This window comes from Solanum tuberosum, unplaced genomic scaffold (assembly GCF_000226075.1).
Source record: "Solanum tuberosum cultivar DM 1-3 516 R44 unplaced genomic scaffold, SolTub_3.0 scf00078, whole genome shotgun sequence".
Lineage (NCBI taxonomy): Eukaryota > Viridiplantae > Streptophyta > Magnoliopsida > Solanales > Solanaceae > Solanum > Solanum tuberosum.
Genome location: NW_006239005.1, coordinates 1,942,563 through 1,950,749, shown reverse-complemented (window position 1 = coordinate 1,950,749; position 8,187 = coordinate 1,942,563).

Sequence of the window (8,187 nt, the reverse complement as noted above, 5' to 3'; positions counted from 1 at the left end):
CTCGAACATCAACAAGCATGCAAAATAAGAATAGCCCACACCTTAGTCCATTCACTCCCTCGAGCTGAACCCAGGTCAACTTAATACCCACAGACCATCAATCAATAAGTTTAATTTTAAAACCTCTCTCTCGAGCAAGCCAAGAAGAGAAAGATAGAATTGCATTTGCAACTACAACTCATCAATTAAACCACAATTAATGATTAAACTCACTTCAAAATAGCATTTAAACTAGTAATTCACAATACCCATACACTAGTTCAGCCCATAAGCACATGATCACACCTTAAGAATTGGGGTTTTAGCCAAACATCATAAAAAGGTAAAAACTGTTACCGAATCGATTATCCATCAACTGGGTAAGAGTAATTTAGTCTTTACAATGCTTCATTCAAGCAGGTTGGAATATGTATTATCATAATAATGGTATAAATGGAATCATTTTTCTTTTTATATTCTATACAAAATCCTATAAAATTTGTTGAATCTTCGGAACCCACTTCACAAATCTCCAAATTGAACTTCTCAAATTCTTCAAAACTAAGAAAAACTACAGAGAAAAGTATTCTAAAACTAAGTTAATCTCTCAACATAAGTTCTGATAATGAAATAACATGTTCAAAATATAATTTATAGTCGCCAAAAATAAGCAACGAATGGACATTTGGCGAAGTAAGTCGGGCTCGCCGAACCACTCGGCGAGCTGCCCTTTGATCTCTTCTATCGCCTTTTCTCCTTGGCATTTAACATCCTCAAGTTCTGTAACTTTGGGCGATCTATCCTAGCTTCGCAGAACTACTCGGTGACTCGCCAACTGCTTCTTTTTGTCGCCAACTTGGTTTTATACCTTAGGGCTGGCACACTGGAACTTTAGGCGGTCAAATAAGCCATTCGGCGATTCGTCAAGTGCTCTTGGCGATCACCATGCTTTCCTTTCTTCAATTCTTCAGCTTGTTTTGTCCCTTTTTTACCGGTTAGTGTCCTTGCTCTATTCCTCAATCCATATACCTGAAAATCAAGGATTTAACATAAGTTTATGGCGCAAATTAAGCCTTTGAGGACACTAAATCTATATAAACAAAGCCCTAAATGAGTCCAAATCTCTAACTCATCAACACCACCAACTTAAACTTTTGCTTGTCCTCAAGTAAAACTCAAGATCAGCAGTTCAAAAAGGATGTCTCACATAGTGCTGCATAAGACTCAACATGAATGCACACAACAAGATTCAACTTACTCATGCAATGATCAATGTGCACTCAAAGATTCAAATTGTGAGTCACCATTATCAAAGATGCTCAAGTTCACAATACTTGCTTCAAATGCAAGTTCAAGCTCAACAAAGGTACTCAAATGCCCTCACATAAAGATGATTTCCTATTCACACAAAGTTCTCCAACAATTTATAGTTCCGGAATCACATACGACTCTCGCACTCACAAAGATGAACACATGCATGATTTCACCCATAGGTTTGCACTTATTTTCCAATCAACATTTGTTTCAGCTCACTCAAGATCACAAAGGTCTTTTCTAGGCTTGTAACGGGGCTGAGTGTAAAGGTATAGTCATTTAGGCTCAGTGGCTGCTACCCTCATGAAATGTGGTCTGAACATCACTTTCTTCCTTTTTTTAACACTTTGATCATGCTCAGAATTCACCCAATTATTCACTTTCAAATGGATTACCGGACACCTCATTTGTTTTGCAACTTCAACTACTTTATTTCTCAACTTTTTCATTCTTTTTCTTTTTCTTTTCTTCTTTTCCTTTTTTTTTTGTATGGAGGGGTTCCATCTTTTTCAAAATCCATTGTTCTAAGGGGAATTTTTCTACACTTCTTGATTTACCTTCTCTTTTCACCGCACCCCCAACTTAGGCTTTTGGCCTAAGTTTGGCTAATTCAAACAAACCATACTTCATGAGAGTTATGGGTGAATGGATAAAGAGGGGTCATAATTGTTCAATTTTCTTCCAAGAAAAAGGATAAGTCTCAAAGGGGTTCAAGCAAGGTTCACACCATCTCACAAGGTTGACCACAAAAAGAGGTATAATGTCAATTTGTTTCACTCATAAAAATGGTTGCCTAAGATCATTTCAAGAGCTTGCATCACTTAGCCAACCGGACCAATGGGGAACATTCTAGGTGTCATCACACACAATATTCAATGTAAGCTCATCACACAAGGCATTGGCACCAATATCAAACGAGACTCATTCGATAATCGCCTAGTCATAACGAGATGCAAAAAGTCTACACATTGTCTATGCAACTTCATTTGGCCTCATCGTAGCCGCGCATTCATTTCATTCAACTAAGAGCACTATTCAAGTCATCGGTATTGATCATAATTGATACTCAAATTTGCACAAGAACAACCACAATCAGACACAAAATAGGTGGCACAACATTTTCATTCAAAATAAGGAGCCACAAGCTCAAATATCCACAAGATAAGATCAAAATATAATCAAAACACAAAACCCAATATATACAAAAAATAAATCACAAGAGGTAGGTATGAAAATACCTCACCCCATCCACAAAAGAAAAATAGTTGTCCTCAAATGCAACTAAAACAACAATAATCAATAAAAATGACAGAGAGGGAGGTAAATATATCATCCTGCTAGGCTAAGCCTAGGGTGAAGTCTGCATCGCAGTCACTCCATCTGTCGGGACATTAATGCCCGGTGTCACCATCTGGGGTTGGGCATCAGTCCCCGATGCAACATCAACACTAACTCCACTAGAGCCTGCCACAGAAGTCTCTCAACAATGCTTGAATGGCCGAATCCACCATGGACTCCTCAACCTCAATCAGGCCCTCATATGTGGTCTCCTCCTGGACACTGATCTGCTCCTTATCAGTCTCTGCCTCGAACTCAACATCCACATCATCAACTCTAACCTCATCTCCAGTGGTAGCCGGAGGCACATCAGAGTAGGCTAAAATATCTGTGCCCAGGTCATCGGGGATCTACACAGTCCCAAAAATCATCAACATGTCTGTGGACTTCAGCTAGTCCATATATTTTCTTAACTTTGCAATTGCGGCCTTTAATCCCGTCACCTCCTGAGTGGCTCCCTAACCTCTCTCACACACCTCAATCTTCGCCGTGAGGGCATTAGTAGACTCTCTAAGAGGTGTCAAAGTAGCGGTGAGAGCACTCTCAATCGTCCCAGGGACTATAGGCTCTAGCCTGGAGGCACGCACATTAACAGAATGGGCTAAGTGCCTCATCCGTAGCAGCATGGCCTGGGTGAGAAGAGGTCGGGATACAGTCGTACTAGCAGCAGACCTAAGAGGCAAGGGGGCAGTCGAAGAGCTCGGAGTCATCAAAGGGGAAGAGCTAGAAATACCTGAAGGCTCGGAGGCCAGAGTAGGCAAATATGCCTCTACAGGTAGTATCTCAATATCAATAGCCGGGGAAGTATCTACTAGTGCTGCCCTCTTCTTCTCATCTTTATCCTTTAATTGTTCGGCCTCAATACGCCTGATGTCAGTGGAGGAGGTGGGAATCACTTCCACGTCCTTCTTCTCATCACATGACACTCCAGCCCACCGAGACAACTCTGTAATAAGCACCGGGAATGGAAGAGATGTCTGGCGCTGTCTGGCCCTCATGGCCATCTCCTACTCTATAATCAACCCCAAGTTTAGTCTCTTCCTAGCTATGATCGATCCAAGACAAGGCGCCTTTGTGTGGCGAATGATAGACTTATTCTGGGACGACATGATTGTGCTACTGATGAAGCCAAACTAGTATCTCGCTGCCACATTGAGGTCTTTTTTATCGATTGACACTCCGGCCTTAATCCACCTAGGAGTGCTGTCAGATAAAATAGGGGCCAACTAGCTTTTCATGTCCTCTAAAGAGGTTTTCTTTATCATGCTTTGGTAGTCATCTGCAATGATTTTAGTGCACTCCAATACGACGTTTATATCACCAGTATCACACTTTACTTTCCTTCCCGTAACCACTACATAGTCTACTAGATTGAAGGTAGAAGCCTTCCTCTTTCCCTATGGCACCAAAGCTCCATAGGCAGTATAAAACTCCTAGACCTAATTAGGAATATAGGGACCCCGGAGTTTAGTGAATATTCAAAACTTGTGGGACTGCATGGCGCTCCATATTTTGGGGTATCTATCTATCACACCATCTATAGACAACCTCTTTTCCTCAATGATGGTCCTCAGTCCCTCGGCCTTTAGTCTGTTAAGAGACTGGGGAGGAAAACCTTGTGCAGGTGGTGCTGGGACCACAACTTGATCTGGAACTGGAGGAGGAGGAGTGGTCTGAGGTACCCGGATCCTAGACGGATCATTCATCCTGTTGGAGGGCATTTCAGCTCTCCAGGCCAGTTGTAGCTGATCATCCTCAGGCTCAGAAATGTTAGCCTGAGGGTCCTGGTGTTTCCCCTCACTCTCACAAGTGGTGAGGTGAGCAACGTAGACGCTGTCACTGTTGGAGCTGACATCCGGTTACTCAACTGCGGGCGCCTTGCCCTTTCCTTTTCCTTTCCCACCCGTGGTAGGAAGTTTAGTTGCCTTTGTTTTGGATACCGCTACATCCTCATTGATAACTATTCCCTTTACTCGTTTGCAGAGATGCATGTCTCATCCTTGTACTTTGGATCTGGCCATATCTGCAAAACACATCGAAAAGAGTTAGAAATAATTCAAGAAAATGCACAGAGTTCAAGTTGCAGACATACTCGCTGAATCGATTGTCGAGTCACTTGGGTGAGCCAGATCGGGCATGCCGAAAGGATCAGCTCAAAAATTCCTAGAAATAAGGCATGTCGGCGATATACAGGGCCCTTCGGTGATTCATAAACACCACTCAGCGAGCTCAGACTAGCCCACCAAATATTACAGTGTGTTTTAGGGGTTAGGGGTGCAGAAAGGGCGATCAAAGGACCTTTCGGCGAGTCACCGAGTGAACTCGGCGAGCTCATGCTTCCCACCAAAAATTACAGACTCTAACTAAGCCAAATTGAGAAATTAAGGGTGATCAAGGGGGACGTTGGCGAACCACCGAATTGTTCGGTGACCTCGACCCAGCTCGTCGAACTGCCAAACGTGCCAAATTTCAACCCCTTTTCCTAAAATCAAGCTTGTAGCCCTAGAAATAAAAATTAAACACAAAACACTCAGTTCACACAAGATCTAGTTGACCCATGCATTCGGGATACTTAGACTTCCCCCGATTTGGCCAAAATTGGTCATTTGACGACTTTTGCCCTTAAGAATGACGTTAACCGCTCTATCATTAGGAAAATTACGTCATTTGCTCAACTGGGATTACTCAAATTTCACTCGACTAGACCCAATATAAAATAACCGCAACCCAACAATTTAGAGTCGATTTTAACGCATTAAACATAGGGATTCATCATTTTACACTATTAGACACAATTTTGAAATACAAAATAGGCAATCCAACAGATCAAATACAATTTAAACACAGGCCCAACACACATCATCACAAAATTACCGAAGGCATTCGAGTTCAACTACTAAAGTAGACTTTGGGGTTTGGAAAACTAACCTTCATGCTCAATAAAGAATTTGATATGCTAGGCGGCAATGTAATCCAAATCCGAGCACGAGATCAAGAACAAAATATGACTAAAAATAGAAAGTGTTGAAGACCTAAAGTGCGGGTGAGAGTGTACGGGGTTTGAAGTGAGAGAATTTGAAAGACTTTGAAATTTTAAACCGTTTGGCCTTTTAAAATCTTTCTTCACCACCATTTCAGCGGTATTAGTCGACCACGGCAAACCACTGGGTGATCCACCGAGTGGTGACTTACCTCGCTGATTTTCCAGGACCTATAGTTAATTTGGGGGTCCAAACGACGGACAAAATTGGGCTCACCGACCAGTACGACGAGTCATCGGTTCAGCTATTGGCCCGCTGAGTTTTACAGACTCGTATCTAATGTTTTTGTGAGTCCAATGGTGGTCCAAGTCAGGTTCGTCGACCTCTTCGGTGAGGCACCGACTGGACTCTTGGCTCGCCAACTTGCACATTCTCAGACACATTCCACTTTTCAACCTGCACAATCAACACCCATTATTTAAAAACAAACACAAAGCAGTAAAACCTTGGGTTGCTCCCCAAGAAGTGCCTTAGTTAACGTCGTGGAACGACGTAAGTACCCATTCAAACTTCATTCTTGGGATTTTCCATAGTATTACTAGGCAACCCCCCTTTTGTCTTGGGTTTAGATGAGACAAAATTTGACCCATTTTGGTCTCCAACTACTTAATCGAGACTGAGTGAGAGGTTACCATCTGGTTGAGAGTCAATACATCCTCCTTCATTTCCTTCAAAACTTTATTGGACCCTTCAACCTTGTTGAGAATGCGTGAGAGCATATCTTCTGTACAACCACCCTCAAAATCTTTGGGCTTTTGACGCTCATGCGGAGGAACACACCTATCCTTCTCCCCTTCTCTTTCCTTCCAAGTGGCGTTACGATCACTCCAATCTCTATCACGGTCTTTCCAGCCTTCATATCTATTCCAACCCTGATTACCACCCAGTCTTGGGTAGTTAGCACGATAACCTCCTCCTTGGTTGGCTAGGAAGTTCACTTCCTCATTGTACAACGTTTCAAACTTGGTTTCATCGGGGTTTACACCACCAACACCCACAACATTAACACTCATTGCACAAGCACCCATGACATTTTTTGCCAAGATGTCCAGATGGGTCATCATCTTTGCCATGTTTTGGTCTCTCTCTTGATCTTTTTCGATCCGCTCCTTTGTCATTTTGTACGTAAGAGGAGAGACTTGGTCTTCACGAGTGTACCATTCCCGGTTAATCTTGGTCATGCAATTAAGGAGTTAGGATGCTATTGCATAGGGTTGTTGCATTAAGCCACTTAGAGAAAGTTTATTATCCACTCATTTTTTTACTGAATCGAGGCTTCTATAGAAACATTGCAGCAGTACATTATCTGGAAGTCCATGAGTTGGACATTGCAGCACCATCTTATTAAACCTCAGCCACATTTCATGTTCTCTCTTCCAACCATGTGAATCCTTGGATGTTGTACCGAAGAGTCACCATCTTCGAAGGGGAAAGAATCGCACTTGGAATGCGGTAATAAGCTCATCCCGCGAAGTGATAGAATCTCTTGGAAACCCAGCCAACCACTTGCATGCCTCACCCATTGGAGAAAATGGGAACAACCTCAACTGGATCGTTTCTTGCGATATGTTCTTGAAGGAGAACGGTCCACAAACATTAACAACATTTCTAATATGCTCATGGGGATCCTCATGAGCTAGCCCTCCAAATAAACCCTTCAGTTGAAGGAGCTGAAGCATGGTGCTAGTGATGTGGAAAATAATATTTCTTTCAGCTGGAGGCAAACAAATTGCCCCAACACCACCCATTTGGATTGGGTCATTGATGTTCGGGTCATTGACGTCATTGAGGTTTCCGACACCATCTTGGTGGCCCACTTGGCTACTATTGCTACCGTTTACGCTAATCTTTTCTATTTAACATAAGACACACAAAACCAAAAACAAAAATAAGTAGATTTAACTATAACTAAGAAGAACACAATTCAACTTCACCCAAATAATTTCAAACAACACCACTTCCCAGCAGCGACACCATTTTGACTTAACGTTTCAAGCACACCTCATCCAATTCTAGATGTCAACGATCCTAAATCAATATCAAACTCAACTAAATGAGCTGGGGTTGAATCCCACAGGGAGCAGTATGTGTTTTAAATTTAATTAGGAAGCGCAAACGTGGTCTAATCAGTCATAGGAATAGAAAATATCGATAAAAGACATTTATCAAATAAAGGGGTGACACAAATGTCAGATGGGGGTTTGGTTTTAGTTATCAACTACAAACAATCACAAAAAAATTGAAATAACAATAGGGAGAAATATTCTCGGGATGTGATCAATTATAGGAAAATATAGATATATGGGTAATTGAAACTACTAGTAAACAACTAAAAATCAATGAGTAGGCTAAAATATAAGGGAGATAGTTTTCTCTCGAACAACTACCCCGAATAAGGTGATTTCTATCGAACATCAACAAGCATGACAATGAAGAACAACCCACACCTTAATTCATCCACTCTCTCGAGCTAGATGTGTGGGATTGGGTTTATGATTCACTCTCTCGAGCTAAA